Genomic DNA, 10,428 nt, shown 5'->3' with positions numbered 1-10,428 from the left:
ACAAAAAAAAGGTTAACTCCTTGTCATAGCGATTTTTTATTAATCATTTTTTATCAAAACTGCTGAGTAAATGTTAAAATTTGGCAAAAAAAAAATCTACTCGAAATATCCCCATTTTTTCCTACCAAAAATGGCATCAAAAACAAATTTCTCTATCGATGCGATTCTACATCTACGAGTTCGTCGCTTGATGACGCACGGCGTGCGTTTGGTGAAAGTAGGTAAATCTCATCCGAGCGCATTTTCGAGCCCCGGTGTAGCCGGAAAGTCGCGAAAGCAATACGTGTGCTGGACTTTCCCAACCCGATCCGTTGTCCGTACTCGGTATGCAGTTTTTGGTCGTGTCCCGCCCAGAGACTGATTCTCGTACGAAAGTCATCTCTCGATTGCGGCGAGTCACAGTGAAAAGCAAACAAAAAAATAGTGCCCTCTGGCCGTGGTTTGTAGCGATTGTGAACGACCCCCGGTAGGAAGTGAATGATAGGGCTCTAATGGTGGGATGGCCATGCATTTGGCCGGTCGCATTTTGACACCGTTCCAGGGTGCAAAGTCGGGCAGGTGAAAGTTGATAGAAAGACCTAACTAACAGGCGAAGAATGAGAACATAAGAAAGGCCAAACAATTAAGATTTTTTCTTTAAAGAGGCTATCATTTCTCTCTTCCTCTCTCTCTTTTTTGTGTTTGTTTATCTAGTGGTGCGCGTGAAGCGCAGCATCCACGGTTAAAGGTCACATCTTTCCAGTGCCGAAAAGAAGGTCATAGAAATTGTGTGACACTTTTGCCGTGTTATACAGTCCGTAACATAACTATAAGACACCTCACAAATTTTTTTTCGGTGCATATATTCATGTTAACAATTGTTAAAAATCACAAAATAGTATGAACGCATCTTCAATCTTGTAAATATTTTTTTTTTTTGAAGTTTATATATAAGTCTTGAAGCTCCAGCTACTTTTTGTGTTAAGAGTTTTTGTGTGACCTTAAATACAGCTTCAGGAGAAGCGGTAACTAAAATAGTACCTGGCGTCTCCATTTACAACCTGCACCAAGCGGGATATATGCAGTGGATGGTCATTAAAACGTGTCTACAAAATGGCTAGCATAAATAGTCTTTCCTTGCATAAATAAGCCGGGGGGAACACACAACTGACCTTAAATCCATTGATGTGAGACATATCGGACAACATCTGGTAAACATTGGCGTCCATCTATTTCACCTCGTTTCAACGGTTAAATCATCGATGTGTGTCCTTCGTACATGATCGTTCGTTTGTACGTTTGCGATTAAATAACGTCATCGTGTACCATCGTTACACCACACACACACAGACGGGGCAATAAGTTCATCGAAGATGATAGAATCCGATGGAAATATAACCAACTGCCATGGTTTCTTAGATATACTTGGCTGTGAGAAAATTGTATTAATATTACCTGTTGCAAAGCTCGGTGTACTCTCTTTGTTCGATCGATGTGCTGCTTCAGTTGCATGATGCTAAGTTTTTGCTTGCAATAGAACTCTTTCCATTGCAGCAGACGTGCACTAGCACCATCAGCGTGGATGGTGCATTTTTAACGTCCTGCCGGAAGTTGTGTGTCATGCATGATGAAGAGCCGCGTGATTGAACGCAGTTTGACTGAAAGGTTTGAGCAAGTGGTAAGTAACAATACAATTGTAGAAATGGGATTGTTTTTGCAGCTAGGAAAGAGATTGGAAATAAAATTGACAGTACAAATGACGAGCTAATAAAATGTTTTTCTACAGCTTGTAATAGGAAAACAAGGGAGCTATAAAATGAATTGGTCTCACCCTGAGCGAGAGTAGACATACAGTGTTGTGCTAAAACCACTGATAAAGCCGTATGTCCGTGGACTTGCATTGCACTCGCTAGATGTAACGTGACAAACGGGAAGGACATAGAGATAGGGCACAATTATGTCTGTGAACTTTACCCAAGGCATATCTCCGACTCCATTAGTGCTTCCTTGAGAATGACAACGAATTGTCCTTAAATTAGCTGCAAATAATGATTATATAACAACAGTTTGAGCTTTTTCTGTTTCGAGCAAAACACTTTTAATCGTAGAACAAATAACAAACATTATAATGCGTCAAAATCGTCGTCACACACTATCTATCATCTTTACAGTTCGATCGCCATGAAATCATAACGCACGATTGCATCAAACAGTCGGAAGGAACAGGCAGATAAGCCTTCACTACTTTCCCAACCTTCGTTCTCCACAGCCACTAGTGGACGGCTATGGCCGTGCCCTAGAGCGAGGATCTTGAACTCGGATGCATCCTCCCCGGGCTCACTCCGCTCACGTCGCTCAATTATTAATGATGTTATTCAATCGTCGATCGAAGACGAAACAGGAACGAGTTGAACCGTCGTTTTCTGACTACAGGGCAGGAAGGGAAGGCACTAAACTAACTGGCAGTAAACTCTTCTCATCAACAAGAGCTCCAGAGAACAAAGGGAACAAAGTTGGTTTGCTGCGTTCCTGGAACGGAATGGTTGTGACCGGTACCGGGCAATACAGACTGATGCCGGACATTTAATATGCGCTGAATATTCGAGGCGTACTGTTTTGCAAAGCGCAACGCATCTTTGGCATTGTGACAAAGCAGACGCGCGAGCATTTCGAGGAATCGGTCAATGCGCCGGCAATTAGTATCTTCACCATTTAGCTCGTGATACACAGTTTCAATTAGCCCGTCTGGTTCGTTGGCGACGTTTCAGGAAGTGTCTGGTCACTGGTTGAGGGTGGAATCTATTCCATGTTGGAAGGGGAAATTGTCCCAAGGATAGAGCGTGCTTCTTGGAAATTAGTGACGTGATGCTGATGCCGTTACCGTCCGCATACAACCAATTGATCAACAGATAAACCGTATATCTGAGTGAGCTAGAGTAGCATCTTGGAATCTCTTAAGTATTAAAATAAATTAACTAATTAAAAAGAGATTAAGTCGAGTCGAACACGTGTTAGGCACGAATCAACGACACTATCTGTAGCTTCTAAAATCCGGTCAAAACAACAAACGCATCTAATCGGATGCGGTTAGGTAATCATCCTTATCAGCGAATAACCCACCTTCCCGCATGATCTTAACGGTGTCGTCCTCCACTTCTTCGCGACCTCATCGATGGCCTATTTCTTCGATGACGCACTGACGGTGGTGTAGAACGATGCTGATTACGTTTCATATTTCACTACGCTCTACCAGCCCATTCAAGTAAGGGGTACATTCTTCGGTACGCTTCAGTTCCCGTGCCGATGCAGGGTTTTCCAAGATGGAAGCATACTTCCGCGATTGTAATAATTGGCCGAGATCGGGTCGAGTTCGGGTCCCGTTCCGTAGTGATCTAACGTGATCCAGCAATACTTCACGAGCGATACGATTATCAATCAAGCGAAAGGGGAAGAAATCCCCGTTTGGTGGGAATGTTTTGTTTTTTTTTGCGTGTGTTTTGTGTGAATTGCTTCTTGTTGTTGGGTGTATGCATGGTCATCATTATCAGCTCGGAAGCAAACGTACACCGTTACGTCACAACGTGAAGTGTCGGTTAGAAGAAGAGCTTTCTTCCGGTTGTAACGCTCGTTTGTTACTTTTGATAACTTCTTTTCATGGAAGTGTGGAAAATCCAACATTTGTAAGGTAAAAATGCTGAAACGCACTGGATGAGAGTCTACACCATTGAAGTGTCTATTAGGAGAATTTCTGATAAAGTTATCGGATCTCTCGTTTTTTATGTTTCTGGAGTATGATATTCTAGGGAAATCAAAGCCCCAAAGAGGGTGTTTCACAAGATAATGTTTTTGATAGGATTCATCCAACTTCACGATCACCTACGTGATCCACGATGTACACAAGAGCTCTGGAGGTTTCTTTATTAGACTGGTCCTCAAATTTCATTGAAGATTATTGCTTTATGACATATTGGGGGATCATTCGAATAGGGTGTAGACTTGGGGTTAGTCATTTCTTATTGGGTGTAGATATTGAATGGTCAAAATGCTCTACGATTTTTAAGCTTCTGTTTGAAGAACGTGCTGCACAATCCTCTATATTAGGCACAGTTCGAACTATTGAAGGATACTCCAAAATCCCGAATAGCCATCTACGGGAGGCTTCGGATATAGAGTACCTCAAGGAATCGAAATCGGAGTAACTCTCTATTTCTTGTATCTCTCGGACAATGTATGAGCATGTGATTTGAAAAGCTATGTAGAAGTTGTGAACATGATATGGCATGGTAAGCTCAAGCTAGGAAATTCCCAAGATCAGCACAAGCACATAAGAGTGCCCTGCATACATTGAGGAAGAAAGGCCACCCTTGAAGAAATAATGGCTATATTGAATAAAATCAACTATATACCGCCTTTAGTAGTAAAGATGGCGTTTGTCGTGTTCGTATTGATGTGATAATTTTATCACCTTGCTCTATTTTGGCACACTGTTAATCAGTGTTACGCAAAGCTGGAAAGAAACGCAACCAAAAACCGATCATCACACCACAAGCTATAAAACAAATCGTACGGCCTTCGCGACTGACCAGAATGAGGTCAATAATAGCTTATTCTGAAATTGGCCAAATGTCACACTTTCTATAGCATCCCCTCAGCAGATTCGGAAACACACCACCCATTTGCCATTTGTTTTGTCCGGCTGAGGCTCAGCACAGTAAGTTAAAGGACAAAAAAACCTATGGCGAATCAAATAAACAAAACTCGAACATTGTCGCCACCGTAGTCGACTTATTATCGCCTGTTTGAATGAGGTCAGAGCAGAACTTTCCTAAGCTACCGAAGCTTCTTATGGGTGTGCGTGTGTGTGTGTGTATACGTCCATATGGCCATGCCCTCGCTTATCTCGTCCCCCCATTCTGTACAGTATGTTTGCATTTGCGGAATTACATCAACTTAAAGCGAATTACGTAACATTAATGACTCGTCACCACTTAACCACCCGCTTTGCCATTCCCGAAGTGAGGGTGGCAATGGTTTGAACCCCTTTTGCTCGATCGTACTGTCCAGCAAAAGTTTTTAGCCATTTTCTCGAGTGGGTAGTCTGCTTGTATTTTTTTGTGCAAATGTGAACGATCCAAAAGTGAACACAAACACAAAACTGTGCCAAAGAACGGGTCGGTCCGAAAATTCTTGCTCAATTAACATATTTCATTATTTTGGGTTTGTTTCGGGCCACAGCAGCAGCAAGAAGAGTGTGTGTTTACCGAATTGGAGAAGAGTTTCTTCTTTGATTCTTTCACTTTACTTTTGTTCTTTTAGGGGCGTGTGTATGTGTGTCTGCGAATGGAGTTTTTTTATAGTTCGGTTCGTTCTCACCTATATGGCTGAAAATGTATACTGTTTGTTGGTTTTAATGGTATGATTGTTGCAATTTATCGTCGGCAACCTACTTACGAGCGCTTTGCCCATTCTGCAAATGGTTCATAAATGGGTGGCAATGTTATTTAAATAATCAAATTTGTTTATCGTTTTGTCTGGAGGGTGGTTTCATGCTTTTGCGGTTTGTTTTTTTTTTTTTTATTTTGCTTTGGTGACTTGGTGGTCTGGATTGTGGAGGCAATGTGATGTAACGTATCGGAATTGTTGGCTAAATATTTAGGGTTTATATTTTTTACTTATGAAAATACATTAAATAGCTATAAATGTAGTTACAATAGTTGGAATAGGTCTTAGGGATTAACTTTTCTTTACTGAAAGCTACGTCAGGATTGAAGGGTCTTCATGAAAAAGGAATCCTTCCCAACTTTAACTTGTTCTAGTTAATTATCAATAGTCTTTCAAGGATTTTTTCGGTTGAGATTTTCCCTAAAAAGGTTTTTAAGGGAAAAGCGCCCCGTCTCTGCGTCAGATCCATTGAGAAGGATTGACGATAATTTGTTAAACAATTTTTTTGTTCCACTAGAACTTTAAGTCACATAACATAGTACATTTTGTCCTCTGTTAGAGTACTTGTAAACTTATTCATTATTTTTCAAAAAAAAAATTAACTGTAGAAATCTAAATTAAATAAAGCAAATCCAATTCATACCGAGCAAGCGGGACCGATTTATAGTAGCGCATATGGGCAATTTAAATTACAGCTTCAGCTGCAAATGCTCGTAAATTTGAGCACATTATTAGCATAGAACGGGAACAAGCAGCCGAACTTGTTTTACTAACCCAAATCGAACATCGATCCACCGTGCCCGTGGGTCCGTTACTTCACCCCGTCAAACAATCGATTCCATTCCACACCTTCCACTAAATCAGTTACGCCGGCCGTTAAGGAGTTTTTGATTTTGTTTTAAGGCTACCTTCCCGCCGTCATCGGCACCGGTAAAAACCAAATATACAAATCCGTCCCACGTACGTACGTAATGGAAATAAAAACCAAATTCGCAAACCGCGCAACGATTACGATTGCATGTAGAAATGTGAACCACTTTGGTTTCGATTGGCGGTTTTTGCTGTTTGAGTTCTAAAGTGGCACGCTGTTGTTTTCCTTCTACTTTTTTCTTGTTTTGCTTCTTCCACTGTCTGTTACCCGTGTCCAACCGTTACATTGTTGGCGTTCAATTATTTTTTCCCTTTTTTTTTGCTTCAGCTGTGGGTCCCCTTTATGCCGGGACACTTGCGCACCGTCTGGTCCGCAAGTCGGGGCACGCAAAGAAGCTTCCGAATGCACGCGGGGCACGTTTTCGAACCGAACGCTACCGATTTTCCGATGACGCGAACGTAATAAAATAGGCCACGAGCACTTTTTCGCATCGTTGGTCATTCTTGGGGTGGTGGGGTGGATGAGTGAGAACGTGGGATGGGGGTTGTGAGGGTGATCATGTGGCGTTTGGTGGTGAAGATTACCTAACATGCCCCGCACTACTAGTAACTGCGTCCGATGGGCGATGGCCGGATGCTCGAGCTCACGTTATTGAGTCATATCTCGTGGGAAATACGAGCACGTGGACGGAAAAGAGTGCAACGAGGGGTGGAGGAAGGGGAGGAGATACAGTGAGGAAGCTAGTTGGTGGTCTAGTTGAAACATTTGCGTCGAACTCGTGCACTCGTGGCCGATTGGAATCACAAAAACATTCAACGATGGATGGACGGACAGTGTGGGGGCAAAAGAACCTTTTTGCTACAACAGAGTCTTAAATAATATTTTTTCTTAACGAAGTAATTGAGGAATCTGTCAAAAAAAAGCATTTTAAATAAAAAAATTATAGTAAACTATTTTATATAAATATTTACTCTTGTTACAACGAGATCTAATCTCAAAAGAGCGCTTCTACATTGTCTTTCGAGAAATTGTTCCTCTTTCTTTGTGCGATCAGCACACGATCCACCCTTCCCGTCTTGGGTGGGTCGACCCCCCGGTACACACGTGTCATCAGTCCCTTCCGAACCAGGGCCACGTCCCTGTAAGCAGCGCGTGGTTTACGAGGAAAACCGACCATCAATGTGATCACATGGCAGGGAGACGCCATGTCCGAACGGATTCAGGTGCGCAGCTCTGGAGAAGCGCATCAAGTGTCACCGTCTCACATGCCGTCCATAAACATGCGCGCAATTGAGTGATCGAAAGTCACTTGTGAGGTAAATGAAGAAGCTCCACTAGAAGCTCGCGACACCATCCAGAGTTCGGGGAATGATCATGCGCCATTTTCCATGAAAAAAAAAGAAATGGGAAGAATCCAGTAACGAGAAGCATTAATTTCAACTCGTGGCTTCCTAATCGGACGGTTAGAAGGAAAGCAGGAAGGGTTTGTTTTGCTATTTGGTTTAGATTTTCAATGCTTCTGCACGAGCAAGGGAATGTTATTGCGGGTAAGTTCTTTACTGTTTCTCCCAAGGTTATGATGAGTAGCTCCACATTTGGTGCGGTTTTAAATGCGTCTTTTGTTGATGTTTTTGTTGCATAAATGTCGTTTTTTTCATTTGTTGATGGCGTATCTGTTTTGCGACTGTGTAATCTTTTTGTGTTCCTTTTTTTTTACTCTGCTTTAAAATATTATTTCACTTGACAGAAAGTGTGCCAGTTGGGTAATTTGCTTGATTGCTTGCCTGTTTGTTTCTTACCGACTAAGAACCTACGCACGTTTTTTTGTTTTTCGCCTTTCGATGGTTTGTGGACGATTATTTTATTTCTTCGTTTTTGGGCGAACAAACATCCCTTAATCTCGGGTCACCGGGAGGTTTAATTTACTGCTTTATTACGTTTGTATTTACTACGAAGTAATCAAATCAACTGCTCATACAGACACACGTAACTGCCATACAATCATTGCCAGAAGGCGTTGACCTATTTTTATCAATCCGAATTGATATTTTTACCAACGGCCAGACCATTTTCGTCCATGTGAGGGTTTTTGTTATGTTTGTCTGGTTAAATAAAAAATCCCTTGACTCATCACGCTTGAGAGTGAAATGGACAATACATGTTTGTTTTGGTGGAAAAAATCAATTGACGTAGATGAATCATGGTGGCGTTGCTGGTAAATATTTTCCCAACCAAAAGTTTGAATGTCTCAAAGCATCAAATGGAGTTACTAGAATGGAATATAAGCTAATCCCGCTATCCTTTCGCCGTAATGCTAAATTTGTATTTGGCTTAGTCAGCGTAAGTTCCGAATTTAAAGTCATCCGGAAAAGTTGTTAGCTTGAACCACACTCGAATCGAATGACGAATAAATTACATTTTATAATTATGTGCCCTTTTTTGTTGTTGTGCATGTGATTTCTATAACTCACATTGTGCAATAAATGGGTTAAAGTCTAGTAAGATAACATTCCTTCTACAGATAAGTGTTTTTGAAGCGTGCTTCGACGCGAATTTTCGCGTTTTACCTAACGCAGATAAAGTATTGATAGGTATGATAGAATAACTGCTACCAAGAAACCACCACGTGATTGCACTTACTTTATCCTGTTACCTTCGTGCTGACGTAATGGGGAGGCAATGTGACACCGGATTCCTTCTTTCGGAACGAGCCACGCTAAATGGTGTGGTGCAAAAATCGAACAAACAGACAACATAAAACGTCACAAGAATGCCACAGAACGTCCTGTGGTGGTGTGGAAATAGCCAGCAACAATTCACATTAGCCGTAGAAGCATTAGACATACGACAAACATTGCAACACGTGCATCGGATTGCAACGCCACTGCATGCGGGAGTTGATCGTGGGCTGAAAATAGCACTAGCTGGAGAGTGTGGCCGTCGCTGGTTCGGTGATGCAAGAAATAGATTTAGAAAATACGGGAAGAGTACATGTTGCAAGTGCATGAGCAGTGCAAAAACCATTACACTTTTAACGCATCGTAAGTACAGGGTTGCCGAATGTAAGTGGAAAAGATGCAACCATTTCTGGATGCTTTTCAAGTTAAACTGTATTGTGTTGATGTAGATGAGGTGTTTTTACTTCTTCCGATTTTGTTAGATAACATTGATGAAATTAATATTTATTTCTACGAAGCTTATCAAAATTTTTGAAAATTTTACTTTTTCTGATGAAGTTAGATAACATTGATAAAATTAATATTTATTTCTAGAAAACGTTATCAAAATTTTTGAAGATTTGTTAACATGTGTGGATTACAAGAGCTTTAGGCATGTTCATGGAATTTTGGCTGACGTTTAAAATGATATTATTTTTTATTCGAAAACGAATTATTTTCTGTTCAATTCCTTATCCCGGGAAGCAAAACGAACGGATGCAATCCATTGCATGCTGATTCGAATAGTTTCTGTTATGCAGCAACTCATCTCTGTCGTCGCTTCCCGGATATCACCCTATCATGGCGAGACCTTCACCTACGTGCAGCCACTGATAATGGTTGTGTGTGTGGATGAATGCAGTGTAAAGGCTTTTTCCTTTCTCCCGACCTCCATTTTAATCAGAACGACTGACGGAGGACGAACGGAAGTGCGTACAAAAATAGCATCCAAACACACGTACGGCCCCGGTGCGGGTGGTGGCTTAACAGCCCGAACCTCGCCCCCATACGGCGAAGCACAATTATCGCGCTAATGAGTGTGTAAAATGTCTGGTGTCACGTTGCACTGCATCGTGCGGTACCTTTTTGGGTAATGGGCGTTATCTAGCGCAGGTTACACAGCTGGGCATCCTGTGCGTAAAAGGGATTGAGTCCCTGGCATGCGGCAGGGATGATGCAACGTCAGAAATGTCCTTTACACAAATGGAAATGTAATTTCAGACTACAGGATAACACCTTTGCCACGTGCATCAGAGCAAAAATGTAAATCAACTCATATATTCCGATGAGTCATCGAAAAAAGCGATTAAAAGCAACTCATCTGTTTGCAATTTGTTTAACTAATACAACAATTTAAATACTTAATTTTTAGAATGTTAATTCTCCTTCAATTCCACTATGATTTACGTCTTTTCTTTC

This window comes from Anopheles funestus, chromosome 2RL (genome assembly GCF_943734845.2).
Source record: "Anopheles funestus chromosome 2RL, idAnoFuneDA-416_04, whole genome shotgun sequence".
Taxonomy (NCBI): domain Eukaryota; kingdom Metazoa; phylum Arthropoda; class Insecta; order Diptera; family Culicidae; genus Anopheles; species Anopheles funestus.
The sequence above is the reverse complement of the archived record's forward strand: the minus strand, read 5'-3'. Positions refer to the sequence as shown.